At 43.1% G+C, this 16936-nt stretch overlaps 6 non-coding genes across 6 annotated transcripts; all 6 read right to left on the reverse strand.

Annotated features, from left to right (window-relative positions):
• Positions 1-4392: 4392 nt before the first annotated feature.
• TRNAT-AGU (transfer RNA threonine (anticodon AGU)) lies at positions 4393-4466 on the reverse strand. The gene has a single exon. It is a non-coding gene; the product is annotated as a tRNA-Thr (tRNA).
• A 3370-nt stretch (positions 4467-7836) lies between these two features.
• TRNAT-AGU (transfer RNA threonine (anticodon AGU)) lies at positions 7837-7910 on the reverse strand. The gene has a single exon. It is a non-coding gene; the product is annotated as a tRNA-Thr (tRNA).
• A 2500-nt stretch (positions 7911-10410) lies between these two features.
• TRNAT-AGU (transfer RNA threonine (anticodon AGU)) lies at positions 10411-10484 on the reverse strand. Its single transcript has one exon. It is a non-coding gene; the product is annotated as a tRNA-Thr (tRNA).
• Positions 10485-11697: 1213 nt separating this feature from the next.
• Positions 11698-11771, reverse strand: TRNAT-AGU (transfer RNA threonine (anticodon AGU)). Its single transcript has one exon. It is a non-coding gene; the product is annotated as a tRNA-Thr (tRNA).
• A 2500-nt stretch (positions 11772-14271) lies between these two features.
• TRNAT-AGU (transfer RNA threonine (anticodon AGU)) lies at positions 14272-14345 on the reverse strand. Its single transcript has one exon. It is a non-coding gene; the product is annotated as a tRNA-Thr (tRNA).
• A 2500-nt stretch (positions 14346-16845) lies between these two features.
• TRNAT-AGU (transfer RNA threonine (anticodon AGU)) lies at positions 16846-16919 on the reverse strand. The gene has a single exon. It is a non-coding gene; the product is annotated as a tRNA-Thr (tRNA).
• Between the last annotated feature and the right edge of the window lie 17 nt (positions 16920-16936).

The following is a 16936-nucleotide window of genomic DNA, read 5'->3' on the forward strand; positions in this document are numbered from 1 at the left end:
GAATTTTTGGGGTGTGGGATTGGCTGATTCGTCACAGGCACCAGCATTCTAGCAGCAATGGAATGGGTAGCGAGAGGCTTTGGGGTGCCTTTGGCACTTGAAAAAATTGTTGGGCCAAATACCTGTATTTGTTTTCTGGGCATTGTAATTGACTCAGTGATTTGGGAGGTTCGGCTTCCTGACGATAGGTTGCCACGCTTAAGGTTGAGATAGCAAGGGCATGCCGGGTGAAGAAATTACAATTAAGGGAGGTTCAATCACTATTGGGGAAAACTTAATTTTGCGTGTCGGGTAATGTCAATGGGCCGAATTTTTCACGTCGACTAGCTTGCGCTACAGCTTGAGTGCGTGCTCCTCACCCCTACATACGTTTGTCGGTGGAACATAGAGTGGACTTGTCGGTTTGGGGAGAGTTTTTGGGGTGCAGGACAATGGTCGTTCGTTGCTAATGAATGAGGTAGTGGATAATTTCAAATTGGAATTGTTTACGGATGCTGCGGGTGACTCGAGTTTCGGGGCCTTTTTTCAGGGTCAGTGGTATGCGGATTGGTGGCCAGAAAGTTGGATGGCGGAGGGCGTGACAAGGAATGTGTCGCTATTGGAAATTTTTTCCAATGATGGTTGCACTTCATTTGGGGAGGGACCAGTTGTCGAATAAGTAGATTTGGTTCAACTGTGACAATATGGGGGTGGTGCTGGTGATTAATAACGGCTTGGCGTCTTCTCCCACAGTTGTTCTGGTGTTGCGGCAACTGATGTTTATTTGTTTGGAAATTAATATGTGTCACAGCAGCTCAGGTACCAGGTATAGAGAACCTAATAGTGAATTTCCTCTCTTGTTTTCAGTGAGATCGCTTCTGGGATTGTGCGGCGGAGGCGGACGGCAGCAGCTTGTAGTCCCCTGCGCAGCTTTGGAGCGTGGTCTTCAAGCAGCAAGACCACTGATTCGGGCTTGTTTGGCTGGTACCACGTGGGCGGCGTATCAGGCCACATGGTTTCTCTGGGAGTAGTGGTTGGGTGGTTGCATGCTGACTGAGGATTATCAGTTAGGAGTGTTCCTGGGAAAATTGGGGGAAGTGGCGATAACAGGTTGGTCTTCCACGAAGCTGAGTCATTTGATTGTAGGTTTGGCATTCGATTTCAGGTTGCGAGGTGTACAGGATTTGACAAAGAATTTTTGGGTAGTTCAGGCATTGAAGGGTTTGCATAGGGGCCATAGGCCGCGTGATGGTAGATGGCCTGTGTTATTCAGCTTATTGGAATGTTTGGGTAGGGAATTGCGAGTAGTTTGTACATCTGCATTGAGGTATCATTGTTCCGGTTGGCTTTTCGTTGGTGGGTTTTCGGGGCTTTGCGTATTGGCGAATTGGTATTTCCCAGTATGACATGCCCCGGGGGCTTGGGTAATAGTGACGTCCTAATATTGGAGCAAGGGGATCGAATTTTGGATCCAGAAATCAAAAACGGATCAAGTGGGGGCAGGCAGGCGGATTTTTTTAGGGAAGGTTATGGCATCGGGTATGTGCCATTTGCAGTGTGTTTTGAGTTTTGCAAGGGTCCACCCGAGTCAGGATGGCCCATTGTTATGTCGCGAGGACGGGTCTTTTTGTCCAGATATCAGTTCATTAGTGTTTTTTGGGCATGTTTGAGATCATTAGGGTTGGATTCGGCGATGTTTGCGTTGCATTCTTTTCGTATTGGGGCGGCGATGGAAGCCTCTATGTGTGGTCTCCCTGCTGAGACAGTTATACAGATTGGTTGATGGAAGTCTCAGCGTTGTAAGTCGTAGGTTCGCAATGGTTTTCATGGGCAATTGATCGGAAGACTGGTTCTGATAGAGTGGGCGTGGGGGGGTGTCATTCTTTGTGTTTGTATTGGAGCTACTTGGCATTTTTATTAGTGCTTTTTGTTTTTCAGACCACCCCCCTTTCTTGCCTGGTCTGGATCCTGGGCCATTCTAATGTGTACTGGGGAGCACAGAAAGCAGATACGAGAAGGAACAGGAGACAGCTAGTTTTTTCAGAGGGATAGGGCTCTTGTCGGATGGCTTGGGATCAGGGGTATGGTGTGCAATACGGTGTTGCAGGGGGGCATAACTATGCCCATTTGGGTAGGCCCCCTGACATTTTGGTTTTTCGCGTCGAGGAAATTATTTGGGTGAGCGGCTTTTTCGCATTTTGATAAAAGATATTAAGCATGACTTGTTGCGGTTATGGGTGTCTTTTCCAGGCTTGACAATTGTGTGGTTGGACATGGTTCCGAGAAGGGTTTTGGTGGAAAGCACGGTCAGTGGAGAAGCTGAATAAGGCGCGGGTGAAGGTTAATAGGGTTATATAAAAAATTTGTTGGCTGCAACGGGGGAGTTGCAGCTCGGCATTTTGAGCTGGAGCTGGAGGATGACGAATTTTGGTAGGCGGATGGGGTGCATTTGAATGCAGTAGGGATTGATTTGTGGGCCCTTTGATTGCAGGGAGGTATTGAGCGAGCTTTGCTATTGCGGGGGGTCTCAGGCACTTGAAGGTTATCAAGGTGCCCTCGTTGTGGCAGGTTTATTGGTGGGTCCTTGAAGTTGGTTTTAAATTGGTTCGGGGAACCCATCCGGGTATGGATCCCCTCATTGGCAGAATGGTTGGTCACCTGGTGATTTTTGGGGGATCCCGACGGGGTATGTCGGGGCCCCCGTGGGTGTTTTGGTGGTTAATGAAGGAATAACCCTTACATTTTGGTGCTCCTGAGCCAGTGTGGGTAACGGCTGGGAGCAATTTGGTTATATGGCTTGGTTATGTGAATAACCGGGGTTTTAGCTTCAAGGACCTTACCACAATGCAAATTTTTACATGTTATGTATTTGTTTAATAAATGGCTGCTATGGCCAAAATTATCCAAAAGTTAAATTGGTGTCTGAGTGGTTATTAGCGGATAAGGGGGAATTGAAAAAGGGGGTGTGTGTGCTTAATTTTGTCCGGAATCTACAATTCCAGGGTCAAGAATGGCCGGAGCACTGACCCCCCTCCCCCTGGGCATGTGTGGAGGCCAGCATGACACTGATTGGAGTGGAGGTCATGGTGTCACGGGTGGGGGAGGGGGAGTGAGTCAGGGTACAGTTAAAAGGTGAAGCTGGGGGAGGAGCGGCACTTTTCCCGCTCTGGGACACCAGTGAGAGTCCCACCCGCCTTCCCAAAACATTTTGAGTACACAATTGGCTGTAAGTTTTGTGGGAGGCGGTATGGAAGTTTATCGGGTCGTAGTGGCCTGGTGGCAGGTTTATTGGTGGGTCCTTGAAGTTGGTTTTAAATTGGTTCGGGGAACCCATCCGGGTATGGATCCCCTCATTGGCAGAATGGTTGGTCACTTGGTGATTTTTGGGGGATCCCGACGGGGTATGTCGGGACCCCCGTGGGTGTTTTGGTGGTTAATGAAGGAATAACCCTTACATTTTGGTGCTCCTGAGCCAGTGTGAGTAACGGCTGGGAGCAATTTGGTTATATGGCTTGGTTATGTGAATCACCAGGGTTTTTCCTTCAAGGACCTTACCACAATGCAAATTTTTACATGTTATGTATTTGTTTAATAAATGGCTGCTATGGCCAAAATTATCCAAAAGTTAAATTGGTGTCTGAGTGGTTATTAGCGGATAAGGGGGAATTGAAAAAGGGGGTGTGTGTGCTTAATTTTGGCCGGAATCTACAATTCCAGGGTCATGCATTAACAATACAGTCTATGGATTGAGCTGTTTAAAAGTGCATAAAAGAGAGAAGACGTCATCCGATGTAGGATGGCATCAAGAATGCCAAATAAAAATGGTGGGTTTTATTTTGCCAGATTGAGCATTGGTTTATGGCTGGTAAGGTTTGCCTTAGTCCAACTCCAGACACCAGACAATGAAGGAGAAGAGATAAGGCCCACTCCGTTAGAGGCCAACTTAAAATCTTCAGTGAAAAAGCAAAGACTCATCAAAATGCTCTTCAGATCTTATGGTCTGGTTTCTACGTTTTTGGGCAGAGAAGTTGGCTGTGAAGTTCAGGTGATGCATTAACAATACAGTCTATGGATTGAGCTGTTTATGCATGGTTTTGACTTCCATCTTTGTTCTTGTTGTTTTCTTGCCCTTTCACTGTTCAAGAAGACTGCTATCAAACTTTTCTAGCAGGGAGAGATGCGCATGGAAGCATTTCAATCTGGCAAAAGAAAACCACTGTTTTTATTTGGCATGCTTGGTGCCATCCTACATCGCATGACATCTTCTTCCTTCTGAGCACTTAGACAGCACATATTTATAATTCCTTCATTCAACTATCTCAGAGATGTGAGAAAGACAAATTTGACATTAGTCTCTCACTATGAAAGGTGCCCTTTAAAAATCGAAACTTCTATATCGGGACTTTGAAAAGAAGGCACTGCTGAGATTCGAACTCAGGATCTCCTGTTTACTAGACAGGCACTTTAACCAACTAAGCCACAGCACCTCTTTTCCTACTGACCGATAGTAAAGCAGCTTCTGGTAGAGTGGCCTTATCTGATCTTCAGTGTCATCTGATGTCTAGAGACAAACTAATGCAAATGCTATCTGGGATAAACCAATTTTCAGGGCTTCAATACAGACACGACATTCAATCTTCAGTAAAAATACTGTTATTAAAAACCCTGAGCATTAGCTCATTTCTGATATGGTTTGAGCTAGTCTACCTCTTGACATTATCCAGTGTAGGAGATGTGATAAGGTCCATTTTGCCAGAGGCCGATACACAATCTTTAGCTCAATTGCACAGACTAGTCAAAATCCTCATCAGATCATATCACCGGATTTAAGGATTGTCATGTATACGAGGTGGCCGAGTGGGTAAGGCGATGGACTGCTAATCCATTGTGCTCTGCATGCATGGGTTCGAATCCCATCTTCGTCGGTTTAATCTCCTTCTTCTGTGTTGAAAAGCTTAGTTTCCATTTAGAACCCAGGTGGTGGATATTTGACCTTCTCAAATCTCTGAGATAGTGCAATGAAGGAATCATAAATCTGTGCTGTCTAAGTGCATAAAAAAGAGAAGACGTGATCCGATGTAGGATGGCATAAGGCATGCCAAATGCAAACGGTGGGTTTTATTTTGCCAGATTGAGCATTGGTTTATGACTGGTAAGGATTGCCTTAGGGTACCTTCACACTTAGCGATGCAGCAGCGATCTGACCAGCGATCTGACCTGGTCAGGATCGCTGCTGCATCGCTACATGGTCGCTGGTGAGCTGTCAAACAGGCAGATCTCACCAGCGACCAGTGAACAGCCCCCAGCCAGCAGCGACGTGCAAGCGACGCTGCGCTTGCACGGAGCTGCCGTCTGGAAGCTGCGGAGACTGGTAACTAAGGTAAACATCGGGTATGGTTACCCGATGTTTACATTAGTTACCAGCGCACAGCTGTGTGTGCAGGGAGCAGGGAGCCGCGCACACTGAGCGCTGGCTCCTTGCTCTCATACCATAGCTACAGTACACATCGGGTTAATTAACCCGATGTGTAATGCAGCTACATGTGCAGAGAGTAGGGAGCCGCGCACACTGCTTAGCGCTGGCTCCTTGCTCTCCTAGCTGCTGTACACATCGGGTTAATTAACCCGATGTGTACAGCAGCTACATGTGCAGAGAGCCGGAGCCGGCAGCACAGGCAGCGTGAGAGCTGCAGATGCTGGTAACTAAGGTAAATATCGGGTAACCACCTTGGTTACCCGATGTTTATCTTGGATACAGCTTACCTCAGCTGTCAGATGCCGGCTCCTGCTCCCTGCTCGCTTCATTTGTCGCTCTCTTGCTGTCACACACAGCGATCTGTGTGTCACAGCAGGAGAGCGGCTTTGAAGAAAACGAACCAGGGCTGTGTGTAACGAGCAGCGATCTCGCAGCAGGGGCCAGATCGCTGCTCAGTGTCACACACAGCGAGATCGCTAATGAGGTCACTGCTGCGTCACAAAAACCGTGACTCAGCAGCGATCTCGGCAGCGAGCTCGCTGTGTGTGAAGCACCCCTTAGTCCAACTCCAGACACCAGACAATGAAGGAGAAGAGATAAGGCCCACTCCGTTAGAGGCCAACTTAAAATCTTCAGTGAAAAAGCAAAGACTCATCAAAATGCTCTTCAGATCTTATGGTCTGGTTTCTACGTTTTTGGGCAGAGAAGTTGACTGTGAAGTTCAGGTGATGCATTAACAATACAGTCTATGGATTGAGCTGTTTATGCATGGTTTTGACTTCCATCTTTGTTCTTGTTGTTTTCTTGCCCTTTCACTGTTCAAGAAGACTGCTATCAAACTTTTCTAGCAGGGAGAGATGCACATGGAAGCATTTCAATCTGGCAAAAGAAAACCACTGTTTTTATTTGGCATGCTTGGTGCCATCCTACATCGCATGACATCTTCTTCCTTCTGAGCACTTAGACAGCACATATTTATAATTCCTTCATTCAACTATCTCAGAGATGTGAGAAAGACAAATTTGACATTAGTCTCTCACTATGAAAGGTGCCCTTTAAAAATCAAAACTTCTATATCGGGACTATGAAAAGAAGGCACTGCTGAGATTCGAACTCAGGATCTCCTGTTTACTAGACAAGGCACTTTAACCAACTAAGCCACAGCACCTCTTTTCCTACTGACCGATAGTAAAGCAGCTTCTGGTAGAGTGGCCTTATTTGATCTTCAGTGTCATCTGATGTCTAGAGACAAACTAATGCAAATGCTATCTGGGATAAACCAATTTTCAGGGCTTCAATACAGACACGACATTCAATCTTTAGTAAAAATACTGTTATTAAAAACCCTGAGCATTAGCTCATTTCTGATATGGTTTGAGCTAGTCTAACTCTTGACATTATCCAGTGTAGGAGATGTGATAAGGTCCATTTTGCCAGAGGCCGATACACAATCTTTAGCTCAATTGCACAGACTTGTCAAAATCCTCATCAGATCATATCACCGGATTTCAGGTTTGTCATGTAGACGAGGTGGCCGAGTGGTTAAGGCGATGGACTGCTAATCCATTGTGCTCTGCATGCATGGGTTCGAATCCCATCCTCGTCGGTTTAATCTCCTTCTTCCGTGTTGAAAAGCTTAGTTTCCATTTAGAACCCAGGTGGTGGATATTTGACCTTCTCAAATCTCTGAGATAGTGCAATGAAGGATTCATAAATCTGTGCTGTCTAAGTGCATATAAAAGAGAAGACGTCATCCGATGTAGGATTGCATCAGGCATGCCAAATAAAAACGGTGGGTTTTATTTTGCCAGATTGAGCATTGGTTTATGACTGGTAAGGATTGCCTTAGTCCAACTCCAGACACCAGACAATGAAGGAGAAGAGATAAGGCCCACTCCGTTAGAGGCCAACTTAAAATCTTCAGTGAAAAAGCAAAGACTCATCAAAATGCTCTTCAGATCTTATGGTCTGGTTTCTACGTTTTTGGGCAGAGAAGTTGGCTGTGAAGTTCAGGTGATGCATTAACAATACAGTCTATGGATTGAGCTGTTTATGCATGGTTTTGACTTCCATCTTTGTTCTTGTTGTTTTCTTGCCCTTTCACTGTTCAAGAAGACTGCTATCAAACTTTTCTAGCAGGGAGAGATGCGCATGGAAGCATTTCAATCTGGCAAAAGAAAACCACTGTTTTTATTTGGCATGCTTGGTGCCATCCTACATCGCATGACATCTTCTTCCTTCTGAGCACTTAGACAGCACATATTTATAATTCCTTCATTCAACTATCTCAGAGATGTGAGAAAGACAAATTTGACATTAGTCTCTCACTATGAAAGGTGCCCTTTAAAAATCGAAACTTCTATATCGGGACTATGAAAAGAAGGCACTGCTGAGATTCGAACTCAGGATCTCCTGTTTACTAGACAGGCACTTTAACCAACTAAGCCACAGCACCTCTTTTCCTACTGACCGATAGTAAAGCAGCTTCTGGTAGAGTGGCCTTATTTGATCTTCAGTGTCATCTGATGTCTAGAGACAAACTAATGCAAATGCTATCTGGGATAAACCAATTTTCAGGGCTTCAATACAGACACGACATTCAATCTTTAGTAAAAATACTGTTATTAAAAACCCTGAGCATTAGCTCATTTCTGATATGGTTTGAGCTAGTCTAACTCTTGAGATTATCCAGTGTAGGAGATGTGATAAGGTCCATTTTGCCAGAGGCCGATACACAATCTTTAGCTCAATTGCACAGACTGGTCAAAATCCTCATCAGATCATATCACCTGATTTCAGGTTTGTCATGTAGACGAGGTGGCCGAGTGGTTAAGGCGATGGACTGCTAATCCATTGTGCTCTGCATGCATGGGTTCGAATCCCATCCTCGTCGGTTTAATCTCCTTCTTCCGTGTTGAAAAGCTTAGTTTCCATTTAGAACCCAGGTGGTGGATATTTGACCTTCTCAAATCTCTGAGATAGTGCAATGAAGGATTCATAAGTCTGTGCTGTCTAAGTGCATATAAAAGAGAAGACGTCATCCGATGTAGGATTGCATCAGGCATGCAAAATAAAAACGGTGGGTTTTATTTTGCGAGATTGAGCATTGGTTTATGACTGGTAAGGATTGCCTTAGTCCAACTCCAGACACCAGACAATGAAGGAGAAGAGATAAGGCCCACTCCGTTAGAGGCCAACTTAAAATCTTCAGTGAAAAAGCAAAGACTCATCAAAATGCTCTTCAGATCTTATGGTCTGGTTTCTACGTTTTTGGGCAGAGAAGTTGGCTGTGAAGTTCAGGTGATGCATTAACAATACAGTCTATGGATTGAGCTGTTTATGCATGGTTTTGACTTCCATCTTTGTTCTTGTTGTTTTCTTGCCCTTTCACTGTTCAAGAAGACTGCTATCAAACTTTTCTAGCAGGGAGAGATGCGCATGGAAGCATTTCAATCTGGCAAAAGAAAACCACTGTTTTTATTTGGCATGCTTGGTGCCATCCTACATCGCATGACATCTTCTTCCTTCTGAGCACTTAGACAGCACATATTTATAATTCCTTCATTCAACTATCTCAGAGATGTGAGAAAGACAAATTTGACATTAGTCTCTCACTATGAAAGGTGCCCTTTAAAAATCGAAACTTCTATATCGGGACTATGAAAAGAAGGCACTGCTGAGATTCGAACTTAGGATCTCCTGTTTACTAGACAGGCACTTTAACCAACTAAGCCACAGCAACTCTTTTCCTACTCACCGATAGTAAAGCAGCTTCTGGTAGAGTGGCCTTATTTGATCTTCAGTGTCATCTGATGTCTAGAGACAAACTAATGCAAATGCTATCTGGGATAAACCAATTTTCAGGGCTTCAATACAGACACGACATTCAATCTTTAGTAAAAATACTGTTATTAAAAACCCTGAGCATTAGCTCATTTCTGATATGGTTTGAGCTAGTCTAACTCTTGACATTATCCAGTGTAGGAGATGTGATAAGGTCCATTTTGCCAGAGGCCGATACACAATCTTTAGCTCAATTGCACAGACTTGTCAAAATCCTCATCAGATCATATCACCTGATTTCAGGTTTGTCATGTAGACGAGGTGGCCGAGTGGTTAAGGCGATGGACTGCTAATCCATTGTGCTCTGCATGCATGGGTTCGAATCCCATCCTCGTCGGTTTAATCTCCTTCTTCCGTGTTGAAAAGCTTAGTTTCCATTTAGAACCCAGGTGGTGGATATTTGACCTTCTCAAATCTCTGAGATAGTGCAATGAAGGATTCATAAGTCTGTGCTGTCTAAGTGCATATAAAAGAGAAGACGTCATCCGATGTAGGATTTTATCAGGCATGCCAAATAAAAACGGTCGGTTTTATTTTGCCAGATTGAGCATTGGTTTATGACTGGTAAGGATTGCCTTAGTCCAACTCCAGACACCAGACAATGAAGGAGAAGAGATAAGGCCCACTCCGTTAGAGGCCAACTTAAAATCTTCAGTGAAAAAGCAAAGACTCATCAAAATGCTCTTCAGATCTTATGGTCTGGTTTCTACGTTTTTGGGCAGAGAAGTTGGCTGTGAAGTTCAGGTGATGCATTAACAATACAGTCTATGGATTGAGCTGTTTATGCATGGTTTTGACTTCCATCTTTGTTCTTGTTGTTTTCTTGCCCTTTCACTGTTCAAGAAGACTGCTATCAAACTTTTCTAGCAGGGAGAGATGCGCATGGAAGCATTTCAATCTGGCAAAAGAAAACCACTGTTTTTATTTGGCATGCTTGGTGCCAACCTACATCGCATGACATCTTCTTCCTTCTGAGCACTTAGACAGCACATATTTATAATTCCTTCATTCAACTATCTCAGAGATGTGAGAAAGACAAATTTGACATTAGTCTCTCACTATGAAAGGTGCCCTTTAAAAATCGAAACTTCTATATCGGGACTATGAAAAGAAGGCACTGCTGAGATTCGAACTCAGGATCTCCTGTTTACTAGACAGGCACTTTAACCAACTAAGCCACAGCACCTCTTTTCCTACTCACTGATAGTAAAGCAGCTTCTGGTAGAGTGGCCTTATTTGATCTTCAGTGTCATCTGATGTCTAGAGACAAACTAATGGAAATGCTATCTGGGATAAACCAATTTTCAGGGCTTCAATACAGACACGACATTCAATCTTTAGTAAAAATACTGTTATTAAAAACCCTGAGCATTAGCTCATTTCTGATATGGTTTGAGCTAGTCTAACTCTTGACATTATCCAGTGTAGGAGATGTGATAAGGTCCATTTTGCCAGAGGCCGATACACAATCTTTAGCTCAATTGCACAGACTTGTCAAAATCCTCATCAGATCATATCACCGGATTTCAGGTTTGTCATGTAGACGAGGTGGCCGAGTGGTTAAGGCGATGGACTGCTAATCCATTGTGCTCTGCATGCATGGGTTCGAATCCCATCCTCGTCGGTTTAATCTCCTTCTTCCGTGTTGAAAAGCTTAGTTTCCATTTAGAACCCAGGTGGTGGATATTTGACCTTCTCAAATCTCTGAGATAGTGCAATGAAGGCTTCATAAGTCTGTGCTGTCTAAGTGCATATAAAAGAGAAGACGTCATCCGATGTAGGATTGCATCAGGCATGCCAAATAAAAACGGTGGGTTTTATTTTGCCAGATTGAGCATTGGTTTATGACTGGTAAGGATTGCCTTAGTCCAACTCCAGACACCAGACAATGAAGGAGAAGAGATAAGGCCCACTCCGTTAGAGGCCAACTTAAAATCTTCAGTGAAAAAGCAAAGACTCATCAAAATGCTCTTCAGATCTTATGGTCTGGTTTCTACGTTTTTGGGCAGAGAAGTTGGCTGTGAAGTTCAGGTGATGCATTAACAATACAGTCTATGGATTGAGCTGTTTATGCATGGTTTTGACTTCCATCTTTGTTCTTGTTGTTTTCTTGCCCTTTCACTGTTCAAGAAGACTGCTATCAAACTTTTCTAGCAGGGAGAGATGCGCATGGAAGCATTTCAATCTGGCAAAAGAAAACCACTGTTTTTATTTGGCATGCTTGGTGCCATCCTACATCGCATGACATCTTCTTCCTTCTGAGCACTTAGACAGCACATATTTATAATTCCTTCATTCAACTATCTCAGAGATGTGAGAAAGACAAATTTGACATTAGTCTCTCACTATGAAAGGTGCCCTTTAAAAATCGAAACTTCTATATCGGGACTATGAAAAGAAGGCACTGCTGAGATTCGAACTCAGGATCTCCTGTTTACTAGACAGGCACTTTAACCAACTAAGCCACAGCACCTCTTTTCCTACTCACTGATAGTAAAGCAGCTTCTGGTAGAGTGGCCTTATTTGATCTTCAGTGTCATCTGATGTCTAGAGACAAACTAATGGAAATGCTATCTGGGATAAACCAATTTTCAGGGCTTCAATACAGACACGACATTCAATCTTTAGTAAAAATACTGTTATTAAAAACCCTGAGCATTAGCTCATTTCTGATATGGTTTGAGCTAGTCTAACTCTTGACATTATCCAGTGTATGAGATGTGATAAGGTCCATTTTGCCAGAGGCCGATATACAATCTTTAGCTCAATTGCACAGACTTGTCAAAATCCTCATCAGATCATATCACCGGATTTCAGGTTTGTCATGTAGACGAGGTGGCCGAGTGGTTAAGGCGATGGACTGCTAATCCATTGTGCTCTGCATGCATGGGTTCGAATCCCATCCTCGTCGGTTTAATCTCCTTCTTCCGTGTTGAAAAGCTAAGTTTCCATTTAGAACCCAGGTGGTGGATATTTGACCTTCTCAAATCTCTGAGATAGTGCAATGAAGGATTCATAAATCTGTGCTGTCTAAGTGCATATAAAAGAGAAGACGTCATCCGATGTAGGATTGCATCAGGCATGCCAAATAAAAACGGTGGGTTTTATTTTGCCAGATTGAGCATTGGTTTATGACTGGTAAGGATTGCCTTAGTCCAACTCCAGACACCAGACAATGAAGGAGAAGAGATAAGGCCCACTCCGTTAGAGGCCAACTTAAAATCTTCAGTGAAAAAGCAAAGACTCATCAAAATGCTCTTCAGATCTTATGGTCTGGTTTCTACGTTTTTGGGCAGAGAAGTTGGCTGTGAAGTTCAGGTGATGCATTAACAATACAGTCTATGGATTGAGCTGTTTATGCATGGTTTTGACTTCCATCTTTGTTCTTGTTGTTTTCTTGCCCTTTCACTGTTCAAGAAGACTGCTATCAAACTTTTCTAGCAGGGAGAGATGCGCATGGAAGCATTTCAATCTGGCAAAAGAAAACCACTGTTTTTATTTGGCATGCTTGGTGCCATCCTACATCGCATGACATCTTCTTCCTTCTGAGCACTTAGACAGCACATATTTATAATTCCTTCATTCAACTATCTCAGAGATGTGAGAAAGACAAATTTGACATTAGTCTCTCACTATGAAAGGTGCCCTTTAAAAATCGAAACTTCTATATCGGGACTATGAAAAGAAGGCACTGCTGAGATTCGAACTTAGGATCTCCTGTTTACTAGACAGGCACTTTAACCAACTAAGCCACAGCAACTCTTTTCCTACTCACCGATAGTAAAGCAGCTTCTGGTAGAGTGGCCTTATTTGATCTTCAGTGTCATCTGATGTCTAGAGACAAACTAATGCAAATGCTATCTGGGATAAACCAATTTTCAGGGCTTCAATACAGACACGACATTCAATCTTTAGTAAAAATACTGTTATTAAAAACCCTGAGCATTAGCTCATTTCTGATATGGTTTGAGCTAGTCTAACTCTTGACATTATCCAGTGTAGGAGATGTGATAAGGTCCATTTTGCCAGAGGCCGATACACAATCTTTAGCTCAATTGCACAGACTTGTCAAAATCCTCATCAGATCATATCACCTGATTTCAGGTTTGTCATGTAGACGAGGTGGCCGAGTGGTTAAGGCGATGGACTGCTAATCCATTGTGCTCTGCATGCATGGGTTCGAATCCCATCCTCGTCGGTTTAATCTCCTTCTTCCGTGTTGAAAAGCTTAGTTTCCATTTAGAACCCAGGTGGTGGATATTTGACCTTCTCAAATCTCTGAGATAGTGCAATGAAGGATTCATAAGTCTGTGCTGTCTAAGTGCATATAAAAGAGAAGACGTCATCCGATGTAGGATTTTATCAGGCATGCCAAATAAAAACGGTCGGTTTTATTTTGCCAGATTGAGCATTGGTTTATGACTGGTAAGGATTGCCTTAGTCCAACTCCAGACACCAGACAATGAAGGAGAAGAGATAAGGCCCACTCCGTTAGAGGCCAACTTAAAATCTTCAGTGAAAAAGCAAAGACTCATCAAAATGCTCTTCAGATCTTATGGTCTGGTTTCTACGTTTTTGGGCAGAGAAGTTGGCTGTGAAGTTCAGGTGATGCATTAACAATACAGTCTATGGATTGAGCTGTTTATGCATGGTTTTGACTTCCATCTTTGTTCTTGTTGTTTTCTTGCCCTTTCACTGTTCAAGAAGACTGCTATCAAACTTTTCTAGCAGGGAGAGATGCGCATGGAAGCATTTCAATCTGGCAAAAGAAAACCACTGTTTTTATTTGGCATGCTTGGTGCCAACCTACATCGCATGACATCTTCTTCCTTCTGAGCACTTAGACAGCACATATTTATAATTCCTTCATTCAACTATCTCAGAGATGTGAGAAAGACAAATTTGACATTAGTCTCTCACTATGAAAGGTGCCCTTTAAAAATCGAAACTTCTATATCGGGACTATGAAAAGAAGGCACTGCTGAGATTCGAACTCAGGATCTCCTGTTTACTAGACAGGCACTTTAACCAACTAAGCCACAGCACCTCTTTTCCTACTCACTGATAGTAAAGCAGCTTCTGGTAGAGTGGCCTTATTTGATCTTCAGTGTCATCTGATGTCTAGAGACAAACTAATGGAAATGCTATCTGGGATAAACCAATTTTCAGGGCTTCAATACAGACACGACATTCAATCTTTAGTAAAAATACTGTTATTAAAAACCCTGAGCATTAGCTCATTTCTGATATGGTTTGAGCTAGTCTAACTCTTGACATTATCCAGTGTAGGAGATGTGATAAGGTCCATTTTGCCAGAGGCCGATACACAATCTTTAGCTCAATTGCACAGACTTGTCAAAATCCTCATCAGATCATATCACCGGATTTCAGGTTTGTCATGTAGACGAGGTGGCCGAGTGGTTAAGGCGATGGACTGCTAATCCATTGTGCTCTGCATGCATGGGTTCGAATCCCATCCTCGTCGGTTTAATCTCCTTCTTCCGTGTTGAAAAGCTTAGTTTCCATTTAGAACCCAGGTGGTGGATATTTGACCTTCTCAAATCTCTGAGATAGTGCAATGAAGGCTTCATAAGTCTGTGCTGTCTAAGTGCATATAAAAGAGAAGACGTCATCCGATGTAGGATTGCATCAGGCATGCCAAATAAAAACGGTGGGTTTTATTTTGCCAGATTGAGCATTGGTTTATGACTGGTAAGGATTGCCTTAGTCCAACTCCAGACACCAGACAATGAAGGAGAAGAGATAAGGCCCACTCCGTTAGAGGCCAACTTAAAATCTTCAGTGAAAAAGCAAAGACTCATCAAAATGCTCTTCAGATCTTATGGTCTGGTTTCTACGTTTTTGGGCAGAGAAGTTGGCTGTGAAGTTCAGGTGATGCATTAACAATACAGTCTATGGATTGAGCTGTTTATGCATGGTTTTGACTTCCATCTTTGTTCTTGTTGTTTTCTTGCCCTTTCACTGTTCAAGAAGACTGCTATCAAACTTTTCTAGCAGGGAGAGATGCGCATGGAAGCATTTCAATCTGGCAAAAGAAAACCACTGTTTTTATTTGGCATGCTTGGTGCCATCCTACATCGCATGACATCTTCTTCCTTCTGAGCACTTAGACAGCACATATTTATAATTCCTTCATTCAACTATCTCAGAGATGTGAGAAAGACAAATTTGACATTAGTCTCTCACTATGAAAGGTGCCCTTTAAAAATCGAAACTTCTATATCGGGACTATGAAAAGAAGGCACTGCTGAGATTCGAACTTAGGATCTCCTGTTTACTAGACAGGCACTTTAACCAACTAAGCCACAGCAACTCTTTTCCTACTCACCGATAGTAAAGCAGCTTCTGGTAGAGTGGCCTTATTTGATCTTCAGTGTCATCTGATGTCTAGAGACAAACTAATGCAAATGCTATCTGGGATAAACCAATTTTCAGGGCTTCAATACAGACACGACATTCAATCTTTAGTAAAAATACTGTTATTAAAAACCCTGAGCATTAGCTCATTTCTGATATGGTTTGAGCTAGTCTAACTCTTGACATTATCCAGTGTAGGAGATGTGATAAGGTCCATTTTGCCAGAGGCCGATACACAATCTTTAGCTCAATTGCACAGACTTGTCAAAATCCTCATCAGATCATATCACCTGATTTCAGGTTTGTCATGTAGACGAGGTGGCCGAGTGGTTAAGGCGATGGACTGCTAATCCATTGTGCTCTGCATGCATGGGTTCGAATCCCATCCTCGTCGGTTTAATCTCCTTCTTCCGTGTTGAAAAGCTTAGTTTCCATTTAGAACCCAGGTGGTGGATATTTGACCTTCTCAAATCTCTGAGATAGTGCAATGAAGGATTCATAAGTCTGTGCTGTCTAAGTGCATATAAAAGAGAAGACGTCATCCGATGTAGGATTTTATCAGGCATGCCAAATAAAAACGGTCGGTTTTATTTTGCCAGATTGAGCATTGGTTTATGACTGGTAAGGATTGCCTTAGTCCAACTCCAGACACCAGACAATGAAGGAGAAGAGATAAGGCCCACTCCGTTAGAGGCCAACTTAAAATCTTCAGTGAAAAAGCAAAGACTCATCAAAATGCTCTTCAGATCTTATGGTCTGGTTTCTACGTTTTTGGGCAGAGAAGTTGGCTGTGAAGTTCAGGTGATGCATTAACAATACAGTCTATGGATTGAGCTGTTTATGCATGGTTTTGACTTCCATCTTTGTTCTTGTTGTTTTCTTGCCCTTTCACTGTTCAAGAAGACTGCTATCAAACTTTTCTAGCAGGGAGAGATGCGCATGGAAGCATTTCAATCTGGCAAAAGAAAACCACTGTTTTTATTTGGCATGCTTGGTGCCAACCTACATCGCATGACATCTTCTTCCTTCTGAGCACTTAGACAGCACATATTTATAATTCCTTCATTCAACTATCTCAGAGATGTGAGAAAGACAAATTTGACATTAGTCTCTCACTATGAAAGGTGCCCTTTAAAAATCGAAACTTCTATATCGGGACTATGAAAAGAAGGCACTGCTGAGATTCGAACTCAGGATCTCCTGTTTACTAGACAGGCACTTTAACCAACTAAGCCACAGCACCTCTTTTCCTACTCACTG

The sequence above is a fragment of the Anomaloglossus baeobatrachus genome, chromosome 7 (assembly GCF_048569485.1).
Source record: "Anomaloglossus baeobatrachus isolate aAnoBae1 chromosome 7, aAnoBae1.hap1, whole genome shotgun sequence".
Classification (NCBI taxonomy): domain Eukaryota; kingdom Metazoa; phylum Chordata; class Amphibia; order Anura; family Aromobatidae; genus Anomaloglossus; species Anomaloglossus baeobatrachus.